Below are 26259 nucleotides of genomic sequence, written 5' to 3'. Positions count from 1 at the left end.
CAGCTTCGCAATGTTGCCCGCATCCGGCCCTTCCTCTCTCAGGATGCCACCAAAATCATCATCCATGCACTCATTATCTCCCGCCTCGATTATTGCAACCTCCTCCTCTCCGGCCTCCCCCTCTGCCACCTTGCCCCCTCCGCTCTATTCTCAATGCGGATGCAAGACTCATCTTCCTCTCTCGCCGCTCCTCCTCAGCATCCCCCCTCTGCCTTGCCCTTCACTGGCTCCCCATCCCCTACAGAATCCTTTTCAAACTCCTGACCACCACATTCAAGGCTCTTTCCCAGTCCACTCCCCCCTATATCTCTAACCTCCTCTCCATTCACACTCCTGCCCGCTCCCTGCACTCGGCCAATGACCGTCGCCTCTCCTCCACCCTGGTCACCTCTTCCCACTCCAGAATCCAGGACTTCTCCCATGCAGCCCCCCTTCACTGGAACAACCTGCCTCGCTCCATCCGTCTCTCTCCCAATCTAAGCTCCTTCAAACTAGCACTTAAAACTCACCTCCTCCTTAAAGCCTACCATCCTTCCACCTAACCCATATTCCCCTCTCTCCTCCCGGTCCCTTCTCCCTCCCATATGCATCAACTGACTCCCTTTGTGCCTGAGTTTTGTTCACCCTCCCTTAGGATGTAAGCTCACTTGAGCAGGGCCCTCTTCCCTCCTGTATCCATACCTGTTCTTCTGCTCCGTCCTTACTGCATTAGCCTGCCTGGAGCCTCTGAAGTTTGTTATTTATTGTTTATTGTTCAGTAATGTCTTACCCTGTATAGTCTACTGTTTTGTACAGTGTACGGCGCTGCGGAACCCTTGTGGCGCCAAACAAATAAAGGATAATAATAATAATAATATGGTAAGGTTGAGATTGTTGCTGTGATTGCCATCATTATTTTTTAGTCGTTCAAAACTTTGTCGGCATTGTCAGTGCTGATTAAATGACTACAACCGTTGGGGAAGGGGACTATAAATTTAAATTAGATGATTGTCACACCTCTGGTATCACAAACGGAACCCAATAGCAAAGGTATTTCTGAAATAAACAGGATTTATTTTGGTATATAAATAAATCTCCAGTGTCCAACAAATAAAGTCCAAAGTCACAAGAGGATAATGGTCTGGTGGAAGTAGCAAGTACTTGTAGTCCAAATCACAAAGAAACAAGGTTCTGTGGAAGCATCTAGTTCAGATACAAGTACAATACTCATGCAAAGGTTCATAACAGGAAGTGCCTTTTCTAGGCCCAAACAGGAAATGGGATCCAAGATGGAATCTTCATAAGACAGTCCCGGCCATCTTGCATAAGAGCTATTGTAAGGGCAAGTTCATAACAGAGATCTAAGATGGAAACTTCATGAGGCAATCATGGCCATCTTGAATGAGGGCAAATCTAAGGGCAAGTACATAACAATGATGGAGGCAGGCCAAATGTGATAGACTATGATTTGTGGAAATATTCTCTTACATGGGATGTACAGAGATGGACTGTGTATGTTTGCAATGTGGGTGTGCATCAGTTTATTCTACAGATGAGCTGCAACACCTAAGAAATTCTCTTCATAATTAGCCTCATTGCCATTTGGAAGTTATTGATCAACAGAAACAAAAAATCAATGTAATGTATTTTTGACAACTGATTTATTGCTAATTGTGCATGAGTTGATGCAAATGAGTATGTGTAAGTTTTCTTTGACTCTCATTGATTGAAAACATCACTAACAGTTGCTGACACATCCCACAACACTCTCAATATTTGTAGAAAAAAAAGACTTCATACATTTCCTCACTTGTCTCGAAATATCTCCCTACTCGACACCTCCGTTCTGCACAAGATCTACGTCTCTCCTCCATTCTCATCACATCCTCCCATTTTCGGTTACAGGATTTTTTTCGGGCTGCACCTACTTTGTGGAATTCCCTCCCTCGCACAGTAAGACTTTCCTCTAGTCTTCAAACCTTCAAGCATTCACTGAAAACCCACCTCTTCAGACAAGGTTATGAGATTCCTCAACCATCATCTTAATTTCCTTAGATTACCCTATTGCCATCCTCTACACAGCTAACGCAAGACAACAACCTTCTGACCAACATTGCAACACACACAGCCCACTCAGTACTTTTGCAGTCTGGCTGGTCCATTGTGCAATATGATGTAGCACATGCCCTTGTGTTTCTAACTCCCATATTCCTATAGATTTTAAGCTTTCGAGCAGGGTTTTCTTACCTCTCTGTCTGTATGTATTACCCAGTATTGTCTTATTGTCACACACCGCTCCTATAACTAGATATTGTTGTGTGACTTGCCCTTTAAGGAACATTGTTGGTGCTTATCTCCTGCTTCAGAGTCTCTACCTTTGCATGGCTGTTTTCCATCACCTTAATTGTAACCTCCCTCTAAAGCTAATTGGTTGCCACATACTATTTCAACCTCCTGTGATCAGGGATTCATTGCCTGATCTTCATGTTACTCACGTTGCCGTGGTTCTGGCTGTATACCTGATTCTCTGAGTGTTCCCTGGAGTACCGGTTTCCGTGATTGCCTGACATCGCTGATCACCATTTGGCTCCGTGATATTTCATCTCGTTGGTTATCTACAAGCTGTAACTATTCTTTGAACTTTCATCAGCACATTGAACTATTCTGTGAGCTGCCTGTTACAACTGTGCTCATACTGATTGCCCAGCTACTCCCTTATCAACTATCTGCATTTCTTATTTGAACTACAATCAAACTCTTGTCATCTGTGGTTCTAAGACCAGCCGGCCGTTTCTACTACTGCTGTTATTATTGCTGGACTATTTATAAGAAGTGTCTCCGAGTTTGGAGTGAGCTCTGTCAATTAAGTTCTGTGCTTTGCAGCTGTATCGTTATCAACCGATGAACTTTTAATGCTATTTGGATTTCCACGATTACTCATCATCTGATTATTATTGTCACGCTGTACTTCCAAGCAACCTTCCGCTGCATGCTCCTGTGTTACCGTTATATCTGGACTGCATATAACATCTATTGTTCCGCTGTTATGAACTATGATTTGCCTATAACCATTCGCTACTGAATCACATTCTATCTGGATCAGCAAGTCTACATACATCTCATATTGACTTTCAGCTGTGTCAGTGATTCTTCCTATTTGCTGTTTGTATATTAAGGCTCATGAGTTCGGATTCCATCTCAGCGTTTTGAACTGTATTTGCTTGTCCTCATGCCGTTGCTACTGGTTACCAACTGAAGTACTATTGTGTGATATTATTATTTATGAACTGCCAAGTGTTCAGCATAGCTGAATTCTACCAACTTATCAACTGCTGTTGCACTACTAAAGTAATATACTACATTTGCAACGTTACTTCATCGTGTCTGTCCTTATTTGCTGTGTATCCATTATCTGGACTATACCCCAGTGTGGTCTGTCTCCGCTACCCTCTGCTTAATCCATCTAAAGTAGAGGTTGGGGATCCACAAAACTCCTAAGCCGTGACAGTAAGATCAGGCCAAATGTCTGATCCCCCGGTGGAGCCTTCCGCAAGGGATATGCTACAGCATATGATTTGAAGTATGGAACAACAGGATAAAACACAGCATCATTTATTACAATGTTTCCAGGCACTGACTAGTCGTCTGGACTTGTTGCAGATTAATCCACCAGCAGTATCAGCTGTTATTCCGGATCCAGTTTCGGGACACCAGGCCCCCGCTGTGTCTACCTCTACACTCAGGCTACCTGCTCCGGCCAAATTTGATGGGAACCCCAAAATATGTCGAGGCATTCTTAATCAGTGTTCGATTCAGTTTGAACTCCAATCACAGAATTTTTCCACTGATAGGTCTAAAGTGGCATACGTGGTTTCCCTGTTGACTGGCCAAGCCCTAGCCTGGGTATCTCCCCTCTGGGAAAAGAATGACCCACTTGTTTCTGATTATGCAGCCTTTCTTTTGATGTTTCGCAGGATATTTGACGAACCTGGTCGTCTTACTTCGGCCTCAATGGCCATACTTCGCCTTCGTCAAGGAACTCACACAGTTGCTCAATATGTAATTGACTTTCGTATATTATCATCTGAACTCTCCTGGAATGAAGAGGCGTTGGTAGCTGCCTTCTGGCAGGACCTATCAGATCGCATAAAAGATGCATTAGCACCTCATGAACTCCCTATTACTTTAGATGCTATTATCTCCTTGTGCAACAAAGTGGATTTACGTTTTAGAGAAAGAACAGAGGAGAAGGGAGTAGGACGTCGTGTAACATTTGGATCTGTGTCACATCCTCCTTCACAAGTACCTATGGCTGATGAGCCTATGCAAGTTGGGAGATCTCGGTTGACTCCGGAGGAACGTGATCGTAGACGGCGTGAGAAGTTGTGTATCTATTGTGGCGATTTTGGCCATTTCTTGAACACCTGTTGTAAGAGGCCGGGAAACGCCAGACCCTGATCTGTTCTGGGGAGCTCAGATTGGGGCTAGAGGAAACCTCCTCTTCCATGGCTTGTACCATTCCAGTTTTGGTGCTGTATGATTCTAAGAGACATTGTACCCAAGCCTTAATTGATTCTGGGGCCGCTGGAAATTTAATTTCACAAGACTTAGTTACCTTATGGGCCATCCCATTTGTTCCCCTAGAGAATCCTGTTGTCATCACAGCTATTGATGGCTCTCGACTTCCAAAAAGTGTGATTCAAGCTCGTACCAAGTTAATTTGTCTTAATATTGGAGCGCTACATTTTGAAAGTATTTCCTTTTTTATAATGCCATATACTACGTCACCAATTATCTTGGGCCTCCCATGGCTTCAATTCCACTCTCCTCAACTGGATTGGAAGACCTCTGAAATCTTATCGTGGGGTCCACAGTGTCATTCTGAATGTCTACACAAAGTAAGACCTCTTTGTTCTTCCAAGATGAATGTACCATCAGATATGTCTACACTACCTCCTCAGTATCAATCTTTTGCTGACGTGTTCGACAAAGAAGTTCGTGCAGAGATTCTTCCGCCTCATCGTTTGTGGGATTGTCCTATAGAGTTACTGCCTGACAAAATTCCACCTAGAGGTCGGGTGTATCCACTTTCTCAACCTGAGACTGAAGCCATGTCCGTTTATATACAAGAAAATTTACAAAGAGGATTAATTAGACCTTCTGTTTCCCCGGCTGGGGCTGGATTCTTTTTTGTAAAGAAAAAGGACGGTTCTCTCCACCCTTGTATTGACTATCGTGGCCTTAATTTGATGACTGTAAAGAATCGGTATCCCATTCCTCTAATTACTGAACTATTTGACCGAATTAAAGGTGCTAACATCTTTACCAAGCTGGACTTGAGAGGTGCCTACAATTTAATCCGTATTCGGCCTGGAGATGAGTGGAAAACCGCTTTCAATACTCGTGATGGACACTTTGAATATTTGGTGATGCCATTTGGACTTTGTAATGCCCCAGCTTTTTTTCAAAGTTTCATCAATGAAATATTTCGGGATCTTCTGTACTCTTATGTTGTTGTATATCTAGATGATATTCTCATTTTTTCTAAAGATCTGGAGATTCACAGAAGACACGTATTTGAGGTATTAAGTAGACTCCGCAAGAACCATCTTTATTGTAAATTGGAAAAATGTTCCTTTGAAGCCACTTCCATGCCTTTCCTGGGTTTTATTGTTTCTGGATCGGGTCTACAGATGGACCCAGAAAAAGTACAAGCCATTCTGGATTGGCCACTTCCAATGACTCTGAAAGCCATTCAACGCTTTGTAGGATTTGCTAATTACTACAGACAGTTTATTTTGAATTACTCCACTATCATGGCTCCAATTACAGCTCTTACCAAGAAAGGAGCTAATCCTAAGAAATGGCCAGCAGAGGCTTTGGAGGCCTTTTCTTATCTCAAGAAAGTCTTTTCTTCTGCACCTATCCTTCAACAGCCAAATCTTTTACAGCCCTTCTTTTTAGAGGTGGACGCATCTGCAGTTGGAGTTGGAGCAGTCCTCTCTCAACGTTTATAAGTCAATCGTTTATTGCCGGAAGTTTTTGCCAGCTGAACTAAACTACACTATTGGAGATAAGGAATTACTGGCAATGAAATTGGCTTTGTCTGAGTGGCGATATTTATTGAAAGGAGCACAACACGTAGTAACAATCTTCACCGATCATAAAAATTTCTTATACTTACAAACGGCACAGTGTCTCAACCCTCGTCAGGCTCGATGGTCCCTCTTTTTCTCTCGTTTTAATCTTCATATCACCTTCAAACCTGGACATTTGAATAAAAGAGCGGATGCCCTATCTCGGGTTTTTGACACTTCAACCGATGTAGAGTCCTTTGAGAATCGTCTCATCTTGGATCCTAAGTGTTTGTTGGCTTCAACTGTATCTGAGACTCCTCCTCCTGGTAAATCCTCTGTTCCCAAAGCACTCCGGAAGAAGTTATTACGCTGGTATCATGCCTCTAAAATTTCTGGTCATGCTGGATTTCGCAGGACATATGAGCTAATATCTCGCTCATATTGGTGGCCATCTATTCGTACTGATGTTAAAGATTTTGTGGCCTCCTGTGATGGTTGTGCTCAACACAAATCCTCTCGTTTGGCTCCTATGGGACCCTTGTTGCCTCTTCCCATACCTTCTAGACCATGGACCCACATCAGTATGGACTTTATAACAGATCTTCCTCTCAGTAGAGGTTATAATACGGTGTGGGTAGGGGTGGACCGTTTTTCGAAAATGGCTCATTTTATACCATTAGAAGGATTGCCTTCCTCCTCAGTTTTGGCACAACATTTTATTCGAGAAATTTTTCGTTTGCATGGATGTCCACAAGAGATTGTGTCTGATAGAGGAGTACAATTTACCTCTAAATTTTGGCGTGCATTATGTAAAGCTTTGGGAGTCAAGCTTAATTTCTCATCTGGATACCACCCACAGTCGAATGGCCAAACGGAGAGAGTGAATCAAGACCTAGAGACTTTCATTCGCATGTTTTCTTCTGCTTCTCAGGATAATTGGACGGATCTTCTGCCATGGGCAGAGTTTGCACATAATAATCTATTTCACAAATCTACTTCCTCTTCTCCATTCCACATTGTATATGGTCTACATCCTGGGTTGCCAAAATTTTCTGCCCTCCCTCCCACCCATGTTCCTGCAGCCACAGACCTTGTTCAAAATTTTTCGACTGTTTGGAATCAAGTGATATCTCAGCTCAGGAAGACTTCGATTCGATACAAATCAGCGGCTGACAAGAGACGTAGAGCTGTCCCTGCCCTCAAAGTGGGTGACAAAGTTTGGTTATCCACTCGTAACATTCGTCTGAAAGTTCCTTCTATGAAGTTCGCTCCTCGATTTATTGGACCATACAAAATTTTGAAAGTCATCAATCCAGTGTCTTTTAAGTTGAAACTGCCATCAGCACTTCATATTTCAAACTCCTTTCATGTTTCACTATTGAAACCATTAGTTATTAATCGTTTTTCATCCATAACATCTCCTTCAACAGTACCAGAGGTCTCTCAACAAGAAGACTTTGAAATCACTCAAATCCTGGGTTCAAAAAAGGTCCGAGGAGTGATTAAATATCTAGTGGACTGGAAGGGCTATGGTCCGGAGGAGCGTTCCTGGGTTAAGGCTTCTGAGATTGATGCTCCCACATTATTACGCAAGTTCCATAGTAAATTTCCCCGAAAAGTCATCTTTAAGTGTCCGGTGGCCACTTCTAAAAGGGGGGGTACTGTCACACACCGCTCCTATAACTAGATATTGTTGTGTGACTTGCCCTTTAAGGAACATTGTTGGTGCTTATCTCCTGCTTCAGAGTCTCTACCTTTGCATGGCTGTTTTCCATCACCTTAATTGGAACCTCCCTCTGAAGCTAATTGGTTGCCACATACTATTTCAACCTCCTGTGATCAGGGATTCATTGCCTGATCTTCATGTTACTCACCTTGCCGTGGTTCTGGCTGTATACCTGATTCTCTGAGTGTTTCCTGGAGTACCGGTTACCGTGATTGCCTGACATCGCTGATCACCATTTGGCTCCGTGATATTTCATCTCGTTGGTTATCTACAAGCTGTAACTATTCTTTGAACTTTCATCAGCACATTGAACTATTCTGTGAGCTGCCTGTTACAACTGTGCTCATACTGATTGCTCAGCTACTCCCTTATCAACTATCTGCATTTCTTATTTGAACTACAATCAAACTCTTGTCATCTGTGGTTCTAAGACCTGCCGGCCGTTTCTACTACTGCTGTTATTATTGCTGGACTATTTATAAGAAGTGTCTCCGAGTTTGGAGTGAGCTCTGTCAATTAAGTTCTGTGCTTTGCAGCTGTATCGTTATCAACCGATAGACTTTTAATGCTATTTCGATTTCCACGATTACTCATCATCTGATTATTATTGTCACGCTGTACTTCCAAGCAACCTTCCGCTGCATGCTCCTGTGTTACCGTTATATCTGGACTGCATATAACATCTATTGTTCCGCTGTTATGAACTATGATTTGCCTATAACCATTCGCTACTGAATCACATTCTATCTGGATCAGCAAGTCTACATACATCTCATATTGACTTCAGCTGTGTCAGTGATTCTTCCTATTTGCTGTTTGTATATTAAGGCTCATGAGTTCGGATTCCATCTCAGCGTTTTTGAACTGTATTTGCTTGTCCTCATGCCGTTGCTACTGGTTACCAACTGAAGTACTATTGTGTGATATTATTATTTATGAACTGCCATGTGTTCAGCATAGCTGAATTGTACCAACTTATCAACTGCTGTTGCACTACTAAAGTAATATACTACATTTGCAACGTTACTTCATCGTGTCTGTCCTTATTTGCTGTGTATCCATTATCTGGACTATACCTCAGTGTGGTCTGTCTCCGCTACCCTCTGCTTAATCCATCTAAAGTAGAGGTTGGGGATCCACAAAATTCCTAAGCCGTGACACTTATTAATGTTTGTTCCCAATTGTGAAGCCCTACGGAATTTGCTGGCACTATATAAATAAATGTTGATGATGATGATGATGATGATGACTTCACTTTCAAAGTGACTTGATTATCCAATGGCCCTCCTGATTTTGTGACTTCCTTACAGTCAGTGCAGAACGTAATTATGCGCTTCATCTGGGAGTGGAGCTTCTTGATGTAACAAACCATTACATGTTGAGCTCAGATTAGATGGAGTAGAGTTTCCCAACATTGTACGTTGTTATATAGCCTCACCTTTAGGTTGGGTACACACTACAATTTTTTTAGCCGATTATCGGGCCAATCAAACAAAAAACGTCCGTCCGCCCCGATCTCGCCTTAGTGTGTACTCTGCAACGATGAACGATTATCACTCCAAAGCACATTGTATCTTTTTATTTGATTTTTAAACCGGACTATAAATGTTATTCAACGATGGAACTATGTCGTTCCAATTCTGCAGTGTGTTTGCACACACAGCCGGCAGTGTCCATAAATCTCTATGGAGTGTGCAGATTTATGTTCTTTTCAGCTGTTGGTTATAAGAGATGAAGAGCACTGATCTGATGGTAAATTCTGCAAAACGTGTATAGTGTGTGCACATGAATCGACATGCTGATTGGGACTTTTTTTTGGCGTTAGCAAAGTCGTTAAAGATGTTGGATTGGGAGAAATTTTCTGTAGTGTGTACCCAGCTTTACACTGGGTAGAGCAGTCCTATTGTAGTAGCTTCAATTGCCCCCATGGATTCCATTGAAATGCTTATTTTTGTACTTTCCCTTATTAAGTGCTTGGTACGGAGAATAAGATCATTTACCGACTTCCTCATATTCCTCGTATCTTGAAAATAAATGAGCAATAAATAGTTGCTGGGTAAATGGATAAATGAAGGTAATACATATGTCTTATCTTTGGACCTTTATTAGTGACTTTCTTTGTATAGGACGACAACGAGAGAGATGATTTTATCTCTTTGTTAGATGTGTTTCTCCATCCTTGTCATGCGATTGCCAGTCTTTTATGTCAGTAGTTACTAATTACTTAGGAAGCCTACTCCTAGTTCCTTGTTGGAGAGCGAGTTGATACATCTCGCTTTATCATGATCTCTGCTGGTCAAGGGTCCCATCTCTATGATGATAAGTAAAGATGTCTATAAATGAGATTGCTGTATGAACTAGAAGAATGTGATGTGTTATTCACTTTCTAACTGCAAAGTGAAAGAGGCTCATATAAATGTATTGACAATACTGCTCCACACATACATAGGGCAAGACACACCTAAAAATAGTGTATTTACATGTTCAAGTCAGACCCATCTCAAGATGTGTTCAGCTTAGAAAAACGTATTAGTTCAAGGCATATATCAGCCATAGCATTTCAGAGATGTGTATTGACAGTTATTAATAAATGCTAAAGACACATTTTCCAATTTAAAATATAATTAAATACAAACTCAAATACAAGACACACATACAGATGAAATTAAATACAAGCAACTATTATTTTCCCGTTTAAAAATCAAATGAGAATCTTTTTCCTGCAATAGCGTAAAGGAAATGACCCATTAAGGTCTATGAGTAGGATGCAGCAACTTGGTATAATATAGCCACCACACTAGCAATCAGCCAATCAGAAGTGGCTAGTGTTGTTTAAAGTTATCATCATGATGGCATATCGTTGCAATAGCCCTATAGCACAAGAAAGGCTTAAGGCTAATTGTGCTTAAATTAGGGAGCGGTGAAGAAACACAAGGGAGACATAAAGGAAAGTTAAAAGGAAACAAGAGATATGAGAGAGAATGTAAGTGCACAAAGGATACCTGAGAGAGAGGAGGGGAGACAAGAGACATTAAAGAAATATGAAGTAACACAGGGGGCATGAGAGCGAGGTAAGAACATGGAGGACATTAGGGGAATGTGAAGTAACACAGGACACATTAGAGAGTTAGGAACATGGGGGACATTAGGGGAATGTGAAGTAACACAGGAGACATGAGAGAGAGGTAAGAACATGGGGGACATTAGGGGAATGTGAAGTAACACAGGAGACATTAGAGAGAGGTGGGAACATGTGAGATATATGGGGGGAATGAAAAGTAACACAAGAGACATGAGAGAGAGGTAGGAACATGGGGGACATTAGGGGAATGTGAAGTATCTCATGAGACATGAGAGAGAGGTAGGAACATGGGGGACATTAGGGGAATGTGAAGTAACACAGGAGACATGAGAGAGAGGTAGGAACATGGGGGACATTAGGGGAATGTGAAGTAACACAGGAGACATGAGAGAGAGGTGGGAACATGTGAGATATATGGGGGGAATGAAAAGTAACACAAGAGACATGGGAGAGAGGTAAGAACATGGGGGACATTAGGGAAATGTGAAGTAACACATGAGACATGAGAGTGAGGTAAGAACATGGAAGACATTAGGGGAATGTGAAGTAACACATGAGACATGAGAGAGAGGTAGGAACATGGGGGACATTAGGGGAATGTGAAGTAACACAGGAGACATGAGAGAGAGGTAAGAACATGGGGGACATTAGGGGAATGTGAAGTAACACAGGAGACATAAGAGAGAGGTAAGAACATGGGGGACATTAGGGGAATGTGAAGTAACACAGGAGACATGAGAGAGAGGTAAGAATATGGGGGACATTAGGGGAATGTGAAGTAGCACAGGAGACAGGAGAAACAGGTAGGAACAAAGGACATATTATGGGATATGTGAAGTAACACATGATACATGAGAGAGTGTCACGGTTGTCACGGTTGTTACGGCTGCACTATGGATCCCCAGACTCTACTGGACACAGTAGGGCTCACTCATGGGCGTGGAGTCTAACAGGTAGGTGGTTTTATCAGGTACCCCCGCAAGGGAGTACGGTCTTAGCGACACTTATCCCGCAGGACGCGGTCCCGCGAGAGAGTAGACAGCAGAGTGATGTGGGGGAGCCAGGAGATGCTAGGACACTGGCGTCACAAGATAAGTTGTAGAGACACTGGAACAGTGGTGGTTTAATGCCGGCCACGAAGATGAGTGCAAGCTGATGTAGCGGAGGTAACTCAGGGCAACAGCTGAAGAGTCACAGGAACAGTAGTAGCTCTGGGAGGTAGCGGACAGAGAACCAAAGGTGACACGATGTAGTAACTCAAGAGATGGTAATAGAGATACTTGGAACAGTTCAATAATGGCCACGGAACTGAAAGCAGATTGAGACGCCCAATTGAAAACCACAAGGAAGACAGGAACTAGCACCACAGCTGCAGGAAGTGAACTTGAAGAACAGGCATCAGACAGTTGAACAAAGGAGGTTTAAATAGTGCTCCATTGTCCCATAGTCAATGAGGGAAGAGAGGAGGTCTCAAAGGAGGACAGACTCTGCCCCATATCTAACTTCAGAATGGCATATGGTGGGAGCCTGATGCCAGCTTATGCTGGTATCGTCATCTGTGAGAGGAAGGTAACGACACAGGTGCCCATATGCGGGACCGAAGCGTGACAGAGAGGTAGGAACAAAGAAGACATTAAGCAAAGTTAAAAAAAACACAGGAGAGATGAGAAAGGGTAAGCAACACAGGCGATTTTAGAGAAATCTTTATTAACACAGGATATATGAGAGGGAGGTTAAACCATCTGAGACATTAGAGAAATGTTTAATAACACAGGATATATGAGAGGGAGGTTAAAACACAGGACACATTAGGGAAAAGTGAAGTAATAAATAGCTACTCTTAAAGCGCTCAGTACACTGATTTATGCTTTCCCACAAATTAATAAAAACTCAGTTATTTTGCAAAACTTGAAGTGGAGAAAGCGGAAATAATTTTTACTTTAAACTGTTCCAAATTTGTCATTGTTTTTTATTCTTTTGTTCTGAAATGTGACTTACCATATGCTTCTCTGCTGACTTGGAAAATGAAGGGAGAGTAGATTCTTCCCATTTATTCGGTGTACACCGTGGATGCTAGATATCTTATTTAAAATCACAATCTTTATTATAATACAATAAAAAGAGAAAATCTTATTTAAGGCGACATATTTACAAACAAATTAAAAATTAAAATTGTCAAGAAAATCTGTGTACAAAAAGAAAACTGATATAATGGTTTTCTTTCCTTTGTTATTAAAGAAGAGTAACAATGGTATGTGAAAACAGTTTATTTTATAAAGCTCAGGTATTGTGCAGTGCACCATATATTAGCAACCACTTTTTGTTTCCTCTTTCTCTTTATGTGACATACTGTATACAAACTGTTTTATCAGATGCTACCTGTAATATCACCTGTACTGCTGAGGACATGTGCCTAGTAGGACAGTTTCACTTCACTTCAGTAATTTCTGTAGAATCCAAAAGTTTAAGAAGTTAAAATCCTACGAATATACAAGTCAGGGATCAGGGAGTGAATTAGTATAAATGACAGAAGTGATTATTTTCATTTGAGGCAGCACGGTGGTGTAGTGGTTAGCACTTCTGCCTCACAGCACTGGGGCCATGAGTTCAATTCCCGACCATGGCCTTATCTGTGAGGAGATTGTATGTTCTCCCCGTGCTTGCATGGGTTTCCACCAGGTGCTCCGGTTTCCTCCCACACTCCAAAAACATACTGGTAGGTTAATTGGCTGCTAACAAATTGACCCTAGTCTGTCTGTCTGTCTGTCTCTGTCTGTGTGTGTGTTAGGGAATTTAGACTGTAAGCTCCAATGAGGCAGGGACTGAAGTGAGTGAGTTCTCTGTACAGCGCTGCAGAATTAGTGGCGCTATATAAATAAATGGTATTAAAGTAATTTTATCGTTTTCAAATAAGCATTGCCCAATCAATTGTATGTGTTTCCAAAGCACATGGTGGTTTATTTTTAGCAGATGTAAACAGTTAACAATTCAATACATTATTATATTATGATACAGTACAGTATAGTACAGCCAATACCAAAAGATAAATACATACCAATGCAATCGCATGCGCTCGCTGCGCACCCACGGGACCCGGTGGACAGTATATCTGTTAGAATACTGTGTCAGAGTTGACTGAGGTCTGGATGCACAGCTATGAATATATATACAGTCAGTGTTTCATTGTGAACAATAGAGATGACGTAGCTTGCTTCTATAGGTCCAGACACAGGGTGGCTTCAGGGTAAACAGTTCATAGGCTGATTCAATCTAAGGAATCCAGAGGAGGGGGTCGTCTCTCCAGGGGGTCTGCTCCTTTCATGGCCAGCATCATACGAAAGGTTTATTCCCTAATATCAATAACTAAAGTATGCAATGTGCGATCACTTCGCCGACTGCATCGGACAGCTACTGATGAATAGGGCTTCAATATGATATCAGGCATGACACCTTTCCTATAACCTAAACCTTTAATAACACTGAAGTGTACATATAATCAATGTCTATATATATATATATATATATATATATATATGTATATATAAACTAATAATAAATCAAATGCTATCTGCTCATAAATTACAGTGTAACGGAACCAATATGAATATGAATTGTATAAATAACTAAATGTTGTAATGCGAGTGTGTGCATGCGTATTTTACCATGCGAACGGATCGCATTCGCATGGCTAAACAATATGAAACCAATATACTTTCGTTCGTCCAATTATACGACTTCAACAATCCACCCTTTGATAGTATAATAAACTATCTGTCACGGGCACTAGGAGTCTTTACCCAGGGATCACCAGGTGATAGGCTTACCAGAGCAGTATAGGTGGTAATATGGTACTCTGGTAGCAGGGTGATCACGGAACAGGAAATAGCAGATGATGAGATGCTCAGGAAAGTCTATGACTAGCAGTACTGGCAATATGGAGGTAGTAATACACGAGGAACTGTATGGACAAAGGACACGTGAAGGTAGTCAGTGGTCTGCGGAAGCAAGTTGTACCACTGCTATAGTGAGGAGGAATGTCCAACAGAAACGAGGAGGTGATGAGAGTCAGCGGTCTGCGGATAGCAAGTTGTACCGCTGTCTGAGTGAAGGAATGGAATCCAAGTGGAGGTATCCGGGGAGTCAGTGGTCTGCGTTAGCAAGTTGTACCACTGCTATGTGAGAGGATACAGGAACAGGTGAAACTGTAAACAGGGGTCAGTGGTCTGCCACTAGCAAGTTGTACCACTGAATATATATGTGAGGAGGTGCACGGGGAGAGACTGCAACACAATATATACACGGGCACCTTGACTTTGATCCACAGTAATATGCACAATATAAATGTATAAATGACTGAACAACACTGCCAATATAGAAAGTCTCTTGAAGTAATCCAGCACGAGATAACACAGTCAATGATGGCAATAGACTCAGAGGATAGTACACTCCAGAGGAGAACCAACACAGTCCAGCAAGGTATGCAATACACAGCACAGTCAATGGGAAGTATGCATACCGTGGTTCAGGAGAAGGCAGTCAGACAGGAGTGCAGAGATACCTGAACGGCAGGAGGCCGGCAGGATGCAAAGTCCCTGGATGGGTGAAGCGGTGGTCTAGCAGGTGCAGCGCACAGGTAGGTAGACCAGCAGGGAACACAGGAAGGCGTGGAGAGCGGATCAGCAGTAGATGGATGAGCAGCGCTGAGAAGTAACAGCAGCGGGTCTCTGCGGGAACACGGAGGTAGCCAATAGCAACCAGCAGGTGCAGTGACGATGGGACACCGGAGCAGAGTAGAACTGGAACAGTTGATCACGGAGAGTAGCGGGTAGCAATAGTGGCAGCTGACTCAAGGAAACACGGGAGAGTTGACAAGGACTGAAGACTGAAGCGCACAGAGGCAGCGGATAGGAATCAGCTAAACAGTCACGATGAAACACAGACGGGTTGCAGGTTGAAGACTGTAGTGCACGGAGGCAGCGGATAGGAATCAGCTAGCAGTCACGATGATGAAACACAGACGAGTTGCAGGTTGAAGACTGTAGTGCACGGAGGCAGCGGATAGGAATCAGCCAAACAGTCACGATGATGAAACACAGACGAGTTGCAGGTTGAAGCCTGTAGTGCACGGAGGCAGCGGATAGGAATCAGCTGGCAGTCACAATCATGAACAGGTGAGTGGATGTGAATGAAAGACTGTAGTGCACGGAGGCAGCGGATAGGCATCAGCTAACAGTCCCAATGATACATGGTAGAGTTGAAGTGGTTAGAAGACTGTAGTGCACGGAGGCAGCGGATAGGAATCAGCTCACAGTCACGATGATACAGTAGATGGTAGAAGTGGTATGGGAACCACAGTAGTAGAAGTGGTTTGGAAACCACAGAGGTAGAAGTGGTTTGGAAACCACAGGAATCAGCTGGGCTGAATAAACGAGGAAACACAGGAACACCTTCAGAGACTCATGGGGAATGAGACTCCAAGATCAGGCCACGTGGTGTTGACCACAGGTGCTTAATATAGGGAGGTTGCCTGATCTGCCAATTAAGTTAAAGGAACATACACTGAAGGTTTAGAAAGGGCTGCGCATGCGCAGTCCCTCAGGATGGAGGACGGCCACGGTTCCTAAATGTCCGGGAAGAAGCACTCACAGTCCGGTGAGTGACAGTACCCCCCCTTTTAAAGGTGGGCACAGAACGCCTGGAACCGGGCTTGTCCGGATTTTTGGAATAAAACTTCTTCAGAAGGGCAGGAGCATTAAGATCTTCAGCTTTGATCCATGAACGCTCTTCAGGACCAAAGCCCTTCCAATGAACGAGGAAACGGAGGACTCCTCGCGAAATTTTTGCATCCAATACCTCAGTAATCTCGAAATCCTCCTCCTGATGAACTTGAACTGGCTGCGGTGCTGAGGGAGGAGTCGAGAAACGGTTGATGATGAGAGGTTTGAGCAAGGACACATGGAAGGCATTGGAAATCCGAAGATTCTTAGGAAGAAGAAGTTTAACACATACTGGATTGATAACTTGAATGATCCTATATGGACCAATAAAACGAGGGGCGAATTTCATAGATGGAACCTTCAAACGAATATTTTTGGTAGATAACCAGACACGATCTCCAATTTTTAGTGGTGGAATAGCCCGCCTCTTCTTATCTGCGAAAGACTTATATTTGTTAGATGTCTTCTTTAAACAGGTTTTGACCTGAGACCAGATATTTTTGAAGGTCTGACAAGCAGTCTCCACAGCAGGAACTTGGGTGGGCGGGAGGGCAGGAAATTCCGGAAAAGACGGATGGTGACCGTAGACCACAAAGAATGGAGTTTTGGATGATGACTCATGGTACATGTTGTTATGGGCGAATTCAGCCCAAGGGAGCAATTCTACCCAGTTGTCTTGGTTGGCTGAAGAGAACATCCTAATAAAAGTCTCAAGATCTTGATTGACTCGTTCCGTTTGTCCGTTAGATTGCGGATGGTAAGACGATGAGAGTGCTAATCGTATGCCCAAGGTTTTACAAAGGGCCCGCCAGAATCTGGAAACGAATTGTACTCCTCTATCCGACACAATCTCAGACGGACATCCATGGATGCGGAAGATTTCTTTAATGAAATGTTCAGCCAGAGTAGACGAGGAAGGTAAACCGGACAGAGGGACGAAATGGGCCATCTTCGAAAATCTGTCTACCACTACCCAAATAGTATTGTGATTCTTACTTGGTGGCAAATCAGTAACGAAATCCATACTAATATGGGTCCAAGGCTTGGACGGAATGGGTAGTGGTCGCAGCAACCCTGCTGGAGTTCTGCGGGAGGATTTAAACTGAGAACATAAATCACAGGAAGCAATAAACTCTTTGACGTCTCTCCTCATTGAAGGCCACCAGTAACTACGAGAGAGAATCTCAAAGGTCTTGTGTTCACCGGCGTGTCCAGAAAAACGAGAGGCATGGAACCACGAAAGGATTTTCCTCCTCAGAGTAGGAGGCACAAGGGTCTTCCCAAATGGTAGCATTTTGGTGGATGAAGCAGCCAGAGAAATACATTTGGGGTCTAGAATAGCATGGTTGGGAACCTCTTCTACATCAGAGGACGTCACAAAAGCTCGAGATAGAGCGTCAGCTTTCTTGTTCTTAGCGGCTGGTTTGAAGGTTATAATTAATTCAAAACGGGAAAAGAAAAGAGACCATCTTGCTTGACGAGGGTTCAAGCATTGAGCAGATTGCAAATATGACAAGTTCTTATGATCCGTGAAGATCGTCACCGGATGGCGAGCTCCTTCCAACAAGTATCTCCATTCCTCTAATGCAGCTTTGATGGCCAGCAACTCCTTGTCCCCGATAGTATAATTTTTCTCTGCGGGCAGAAGACCCCGAGAGTAGAAGGCACAAGGATGTAATTTTTGTTGCTCCGAGCGTTGGGAGAGAATAGCTCCTAAGCCCACATTAGAGGCATCTACTTCTAGGAAGAAGGGGAGTGTCACATCAGGCTGTCGCAGAATGGGAGCAGACGAGAAGGACTCTTTGAGGATTTGAAAGGCTTGGAGAGCCTCAGATGACCATTGCTTAGTATTAGCCCCTTTCCGAGTTAGGGCCACAATGGGAGATGCAATGGATGAAAAGTCTTGAATGAAGCGTCTATAGTAATTGGCAAAACCTAAAAAACGCTGGATGGCACGAAGAGTAGTTGGCTGAGGCCAATGTAGTACAGCATTTACTTTGTCTGGATCCATCTTCAGGCCAACTCCGGAAACTATATACCCCAAGAATGGAATCTGGGGTAACTCGAATGAACATTTTTCCAATTTACAGAACAACGAGTTTTTCCGTAGTCTGGAGAGGACCTCTGCCACATGTTGGTGATGAGAAGGCAGGTCCTGTGAGAAGATCAATATGTCGTCCAGGTAGACAACGACACATACATATAATAAGTCCCGAAAGATCTCATTGATGAAACCCTGGAAAACAGCGGGGGCATTACACAGCCCGAAGGGCATTACTAAATATTCGTAATGCCCATCTCTGGTGTTAAACGCGGTCTTCCATTCGTCACCGGAACGGATTCTAATTAAATTGTAGGCACCACGAAGATCCAACTTAGTAAATATCCGAGCTCCCTTGATGCGATCAAATAGCTCAGTGATCAGCGGAATGGGATACCGATTCTTGATGGTAATGGCGTTGAGTCCACGAAAATCTATACAAGGGCGTAATGATCCATCCTTCTTTTTGACGAAGAAGAACCCAGCTCCAGCGGGAGAGGTGGAAGGTCGAATGAACCCACGCTGGAGATTCTCCTGTATGTACTCAGATGTGGCTTGAGTTTCAGGTAACGAGAGAGGATAGACCCGACCCCTGGGAGGAGTCTTGCCAGGTAGAAGGTCGATCGGACAATCCCAAGAACGATGAGGAGGAAGACGTTCAGACTGAGCTTTATCAAACACATCGGCAAATGAAGCATACTGAGGAGGGAGTCCCGGGGAGGAAGATGAGATGGAAGATTGCTGTACTTTAAGAGGAATAACTTGAGAGAGACAACGATGGTGACATTCAGACCCCCAAGACGTAACTTGAGGGGTGCGCCAGTCAATCTGGGGAGAGTGACACTGAAGCCATGGAAGGCCTAAGACAATCGGACTTGTCGTAACTGGAAGAATTAAAAACGAAATTTCTTCATGGTGTAGTACACCAATCTGAAGGTTTACTGGAGACGTACTCTGGGTGATGAGACCATTGATGAGACGTGATCCATCTATAGCCGTCACAGTAATGGGTGTTTTTAAAGTGATCACTGGTAGGGACCATTGATTCACTAGTGATTTGGAAATGAAATTTCCTGCTGCTCCGGAATCAATCAATGCCTGTGACTCAAAGGATTTGGTAGCAAAGGAGATCGTAACATCAAAAGCGCAGACTTTAGATTTCATAGACAATGGAGAGGACTCCAGGGACCCTAACTTCACCTCTCCAGAACTAGTTAGGGCCTGGCATTTCCCGATCTCTTAGGGCAAGAGCTGAGCATATGCGTGGAATCAGCACAATAGATACAGAGTCTATTCTTTACTCTTCGTTTCCTCTCCTCTGAAGATAATTTGGAACGTCCTATCTCCATGGGAATCACAGAGGATGGAGCTGGACGAAATTGAGGGTTTGAACGAAGAGGTGCTTTGGCAGCCGTTGTTTTCTCAGACTCTCTTTCACGAAATCTCATATCTACACGATGGCAAAGAGAGATCAAATCTTCTAGTGACGAAGGAAGCTCTTGGGTAGTCAGTGCATCTTTAATTTTATCGGAGAGCCCCTGCCAGAAGGCGGCAACTAATGCTTCAGTGTTCCACTGAAGTTCAGAGGCTAAGATCCTAAATTGAATGACATACTGTCCTACTGTATGGGAGCCTTGTCGCAAACGAAGAATGCTGGAAGCAGCGGAGGTCACACGACCTGGTTCATCGAACACACTTCGGAACGTGGAAATGAATTTGGCACTATCTTGTAGAATTGGATCGTTTCTTTCCCACAGAGGGGAGGCCCAAGCCAGGGCTTGTCCAGAAAACAATGAGATAAGATAGGCCACTCTGGAACGATGGGTAGAAAAATTTTGAGGTTGGAGTTCAAAATAGACTGAACATTGGTTAAGGAAACCTCTACAAGTTTTGGGGTCCCCGTCATATTTTGACGGAGTAGGCAGGTGAAGCGTAGGAGCTGTAGACACCTGGGATGGCACTGGGGAAACGGAGGAAAGCACAGGAGCTTCAATATTAGCTGTAACAGTCTGTCCAGATGTTCCTTGGGAGGTTAACGATTGGTAACATTGAAGTAACAGCTGTTGGCGAGCATCCTGTTGCTCCACACGGCTGACCAGATGCTGCAGCATCTCTTTAGCGGTAGGTTCCGTATCTGGGTCTGTCATGGCCTGATCTTACTGTCACGGGCACTAGGAGTCTTTACCCAGGGATCACCAGGTGATAGGCTTACCAGAGCAGTATAGGTGGTAATATGGTACTCTGGTAGCAGGGTGATCACGGAACAGGAAATAGCAGATGATGAGATGCTCAGGAAAGTCTATGACTAGCAGTACTGGCAATATGGAGGTAGTAATACACGAGGAACTGTATGGACAAAGGACACGTGAAGGTAGTCAGTGGTCTGCGGAAGCAAGTTGTACCACTGCTATAGTGAGGAGGAATGTCCAACAGAAACGAGGAGGTGATGAGAGTCAGCGGTCTGCGGATAGCAAGTTGTACCGCTGTCTGAGTGAAGGAATGGAATCCAAGTGGAGGTATCCGGGGAGTCAGTGGTCTGCGTTAGCAAGTTGTACCACTGCTATGTGAGAGGATACAGGAACAGGTGAAACTGTAAACAGGGGTCAGTGGTCTGCCACTAGCAAGTTGTACCACTGAATATATATGTGAGGAGGTGCACGGGGAGAGACTGCAACACAATATATACACGGGCACCTTGACTTTGATCCACAGTAATATGCACAATATAAATGTATAAATGACTGAACAACACTGCCAATATAGAAAGTCTCTTGAAGTAATCCAGCACGAGATAACACAGTCAATGATGGCAATAGACTCAGAGGATAGTACACTCCAGAGGAGAACCAACACAGTCCAGCAAGGTATGCAATACACAGCACAGTCAATGGGAAGTATGCATACCGTGGTTCAGGAGAAGGCAGTCAGACAGGAGTGCAGAGATACCTGAACGGCAGGAGGCCGGCAGGATGCAAAGTCCCTGGATGGGTGAAGCGGTGGTCTAGCAGGTGCAGCGCACAGGTAGGTAGACCAGCAGGGAACACAGGAAGGCGTGGAGAGCGGATCAGCAGTAGATGGATGAGCAGCGCTGAGAAGTAACAGCAGCGGGTCTCTGCGGGAACACGGAGGTAGCCAATAGCAACCAGCAGGTGCAGTGACGATGGGACACCGGAGCAGAGTAGAACTGGAACAGTTGATCACGGAGAGTAGCGGGTAGCAATAGTGGCAGCTGACTCAAGGAAACACGGGAGAGTTGACAAGGACTGAAGACTGAAGCGCACAGAGGCAGCGGATAGGAATCAGCTAAACAGTCACGATGAAACACAGACGGGTTGCAGGTTGAAGACTGTAGTGCACGGAGGCAGCGGATAGGAATCAGCTAGCAGTCACGATGATGAAACACAGACGAGTTGCAGGTTGAAGACTGTAGTGCACGGAGGCAGCGGATAGGAATCAGCCAAACAGTCACGATGATGAAACACAGACGAGTTGCAGGTTGAAGCCTGTAGTGCACGGAGGCAGCGGATAGGAATCAGCTGGCAGTCACAATCATGAACAGGTGAGTGGATGTGAATGAAAGACTGTAGTGCACGGAGGCAGCGGATAGGCATCAGCTAACAGTCCCAATGATACATGGTAGAGTTGAAGTGGTTAGAAGACTGTAGTGCACGGAGGCAGCGGATAGGAATCAGCTCACAGTCACGATGATACAGTAGATGGTAGAAGTGGTATGGGAACCACAGTAGTAGAAGTGGTTTGGAAACCACAGAGGTAGAAGTGGTTTGGAAACCACAGGAATCAGCTGGGCTGAATAAACGAGGAAACACAGGAACACCTTCAGAGACTCATGGGGAATGAGACTCCAAGATCAGGCCACGTGGTGTTGACCACAGGTGCTTAATATAGGGAGGTTGCCTGATCTGCCAATTAAGTTAAAGGAACATACACTGAAGGTTTAGAAAGGGCTGCGCATGCGCAGTCCCTCAGGATGGAGGACGGCCACGGTTCCTAAATGTCCGGGAAGAAGCACTCACAGTCCGGTGAGTGACACTATCACCTTAAAGATGTTATATGCAGGATCTCAGTACCACGTTTCATTGTTATGTAATACAAATCCCCCTTGGTGTATGACCACGCTGTTTGTAGATTTAAACAAGTTATCATAAGAGAGAGTCTTAATCCTCTAAACGATTTCTTCTTTTACTATAGACCGTACATTTCTGGAGCTTGGAGATAATCTTTTGTATGCCCTTCAAGGGTGCGATAAAACACGTAATACATTATTTGGAAAGGTACAGAGTAGAACAGAACATGTATCAGTTATACAGAATACTCTACTACAGTTCTTCAAGTTTAACAAGTTCTTCTGTCCAATGCATGTCTTTAAGCTCAGAATACATTTAAACACTTCATGTTCATCAATAGCATCATCCTAAGTCTATCAATAATGTCATATACAATCTCCTTCAGTTAGCGTTATTATACACACTCTTAATAATGTCATCAGTTCTTTTCGTCAACACTTGTGGGCGGGCTTTTGTCTGTTCGTTCTTCCCAGTCTCCCACTACTCAGATTGATCGGTTTGCAAAGCATTGGGAGACTTCAGACTAAGGGACCTAGGTGTCCTACTCTTTCCCCTAGTGACCTCCCACCTATAGTTCGGGTACCTCAAGAATATTTAGTGGAAAGAGAACTAATCCTACTTGATAGAATCACTGAGGCACATGTGAGCACGCCCAGCACTTTGTTTGGTCTAAAACCTTACCCTCCCAAGAATGATAATCATTCTCAAGGATGCCTGCTCAAGTCCGAATATTACTGGACTGGCATCGCTGGGTGTATCTCTTTTCTAACCATGGGGTCGCCGTACTTACGGACGTAATGCTACTCAGACAATAGCCCCTCGCACTTTCTCCAAGCTCCAAGGTTTCCGAATTTTCCTTTACCCCTGAATTGAATAGAGTAATTGGCTGGACCGATTATGCTACTAACTTCTCCTTCATCCCCAATACCTCATTATCATTACCTGAACCAGTCTCTGTCACCTGCTAATAATCAAAAGAATTGACCGTCCTGAGAAGATAATGAAATGAGAGAACACAAAACAGGAAAAACTACAACTTCATGCTGGACAACAGTCTTAGCCTTTGGCTCAGGTGCTACTAACTGCATTCGAGGCCTTCCAGAACAGACTCATGAGTGCCCTTGGACCCTTCTCTGAGTGTTGGCCCCTCTGCAGTAGGTGGAATGGGCACCAGTGTGTCTCTGCTACCCTTGAAGCCGTGATGCTGGTAGCCTACACCTGGTACCTGTCTGTCAAATAACCTGAGCCTAAGAAATTACTGCTCCACAACTTACTCTCCTGATCCAACATCCTGACAGTTAGTGTGACTTTTCAGGAAACAGTGTTTTGGACGTTCTCGGTTGCTGTCTCACTATTTACCTTCTTTCAAGGTCTAACCTAGCCTCCCAGTTACAATCTCATCTCACGAGGGGTCAAGAACATTTCAAAAACTGACAGGTTAGGAGTCTGCCCAGGAGTGATCTTTTGGTAGCGGGAAAGGACTAGTGGCCGAAGCTATCAGTCACTTCAATCAAGTTCCAACTCTTATTCTATTCAATTCGTTCTACCGAGTAACACTACTTTATGTTCACACTGGTTTATGGCTAATTGAAAGTATGTGATTTGTTACCACTACTCATACATTATACATCTATTATCAATAACATGAATACCCCTATCATCTATTATAACTCTAGGACTATCACATTAAATAACAAAAGTTTTGAGTATGACACAGTAATACATTAGACACATTTCAATACACCTCTACCCAGACATATTTCATTGGTACACCAGTGTATACTTGAGGATCTTGCATGGTGGTAATTGGATGACGTGTATTTGTTTTACCTGGAGGAAAACCCATCAGCAGGAGGGATATGGGATGGCTCTATTGGTCTACCTTGTCCATCTCTCCAGAGTCCACCAGACTCCTCACCACATCTCTTCACCTTCCAGACAGTTTATCCCTCAGGTGACACAAATCTTTATATATTAACCAATATGTGTATGTGTGCATGTTTGTGTGTGTGTGTGTTCACATTTTAAAACTAAAACAATACAACGAAAAACAAAACAAAACCTAGATTTGTTAGCTGTCACATAAAACCCTGCTGTCTATTTAACAGCTATGTTCGCCCTGGTGTGACAGCCATGTATAGTCATGTGTGTAAGTGTGTACTTTACTAGCAGCTACTTCAGTTGGTAACTGTGTCACTGTATAAAGTCCTCTATGTAGTGTCCTAATCATGTGCTGGTATTGCTATAAAACGATTTCTCAGTCACCTCAACATCGCCCCCTAGACTAGAAAAATGCTGAAGACCAATGTATATCAATCGATTTTCCCTCTGCCAACGCACATGTCATTCTCAGTACCTCACATTCAGCTACTTGACTAAGTGGGAAAGGCAAAGGGGTCTATTTCTATAACACTTTCTTCAAATATAACAGTAACCAGTACATGCCTGTCTAACAGTGAAAAAAATATAAAATATGAAAATTCTACATTTTCTAGGGTTTCACATTATGTCGTATCTTGTGGTAAAAATCCTACTCCAATGTTCTATACAGAGATGCATATCTGTATGCCTAACCTCCAGCAATCTCCTATCCACCCGTTGTGCCTCCATATAAAGGTACATTTTTGTTCAGGAGGCACGAATCATAAAACAAAAAAACCAGATACGCAATCTATAAAACATGAATCGTATTTCCACAACAGAACCTTTCTGCTTAAAAATCAGCAGTTTCTATACACATGAAAACAAAACCCCTGACTGTTTCTGTAACTCATGTCAATCTAGTGTGTGTATCTCTGAATTTGTCTTATGTAAAAAAATAAAAATATGTCTTAGCCCCATTGTTGAGACTGTGTCTGATTTTATCTCTACCAGAGCAGAGCAGAGAGAGAGAGAGAGAGAGAGAGAGAGAGAGAGATACTAGCGTTTGTGTAAAGAATGAGAAATAAGAAAGCAAGGAATGATGGGAATACAAAGATTTGAATACAAACATACATGTAGAAAGGGAGATTTTTACAACAAAATGACAGCTGGATTGGACTCTGACTCTATGGGGAAATGGCTGTATTCATTCCACTGCTCCCCTTAGCTATTTGCTAACTATGACCCCTCTCCATACTTGACTAGGGGCTCTTAACAGTGCAATCCAGTGTCGTCCGTCATTTGTTCATTAAGAACTCGGTATAACATCAACTACATATCTTTTCAACGGACTTTTCCTAACTTATTATAGAGAAATGAAAAATTTACTCTTAGTGACTCATATTTTCTCTGAAATACATAAAACGATATTTTGGAGCAAAGTGTGTACATACTTCATTTTTGGATAATGATTCTCAGCCAAACAAATTATCACGAGTCACTGCAGCCTAAAATAAAAGAGTGTTCCAATTGTCTATTGTTAATTTGTCTTTCAAGAGTGATTTTTTTCTATTTCTCTATCCCACCCCTCTGATCACTAAGTCTATACTCCTTTTGTGTCCCCTTTATCTGTGAGAAGAAAAACAAGATAGTTATCTTAAAACAGCAAACAAAACAAACGTTTCCATTCTT

Source organism: Mixophyes fleayi, chromosome 4 (genome assembly GCF_038048845.1).
Source record: "Mixophyes fleayi isolate aMixFle1 chromosome 4, aMixFle1.hap1, whole genome shotgun sequence".
Lineage (NCBI taxonomy): Eukaryota > Metazoa > Chordata > Amphibia > Anura > Limnodynastidae > Mixophyes > Mixophyes fleayi.
The sequence above is the reverse complement of the archived record's forward strand: the minus strand, read 5'-3'. Positions refer to the sequence as shown.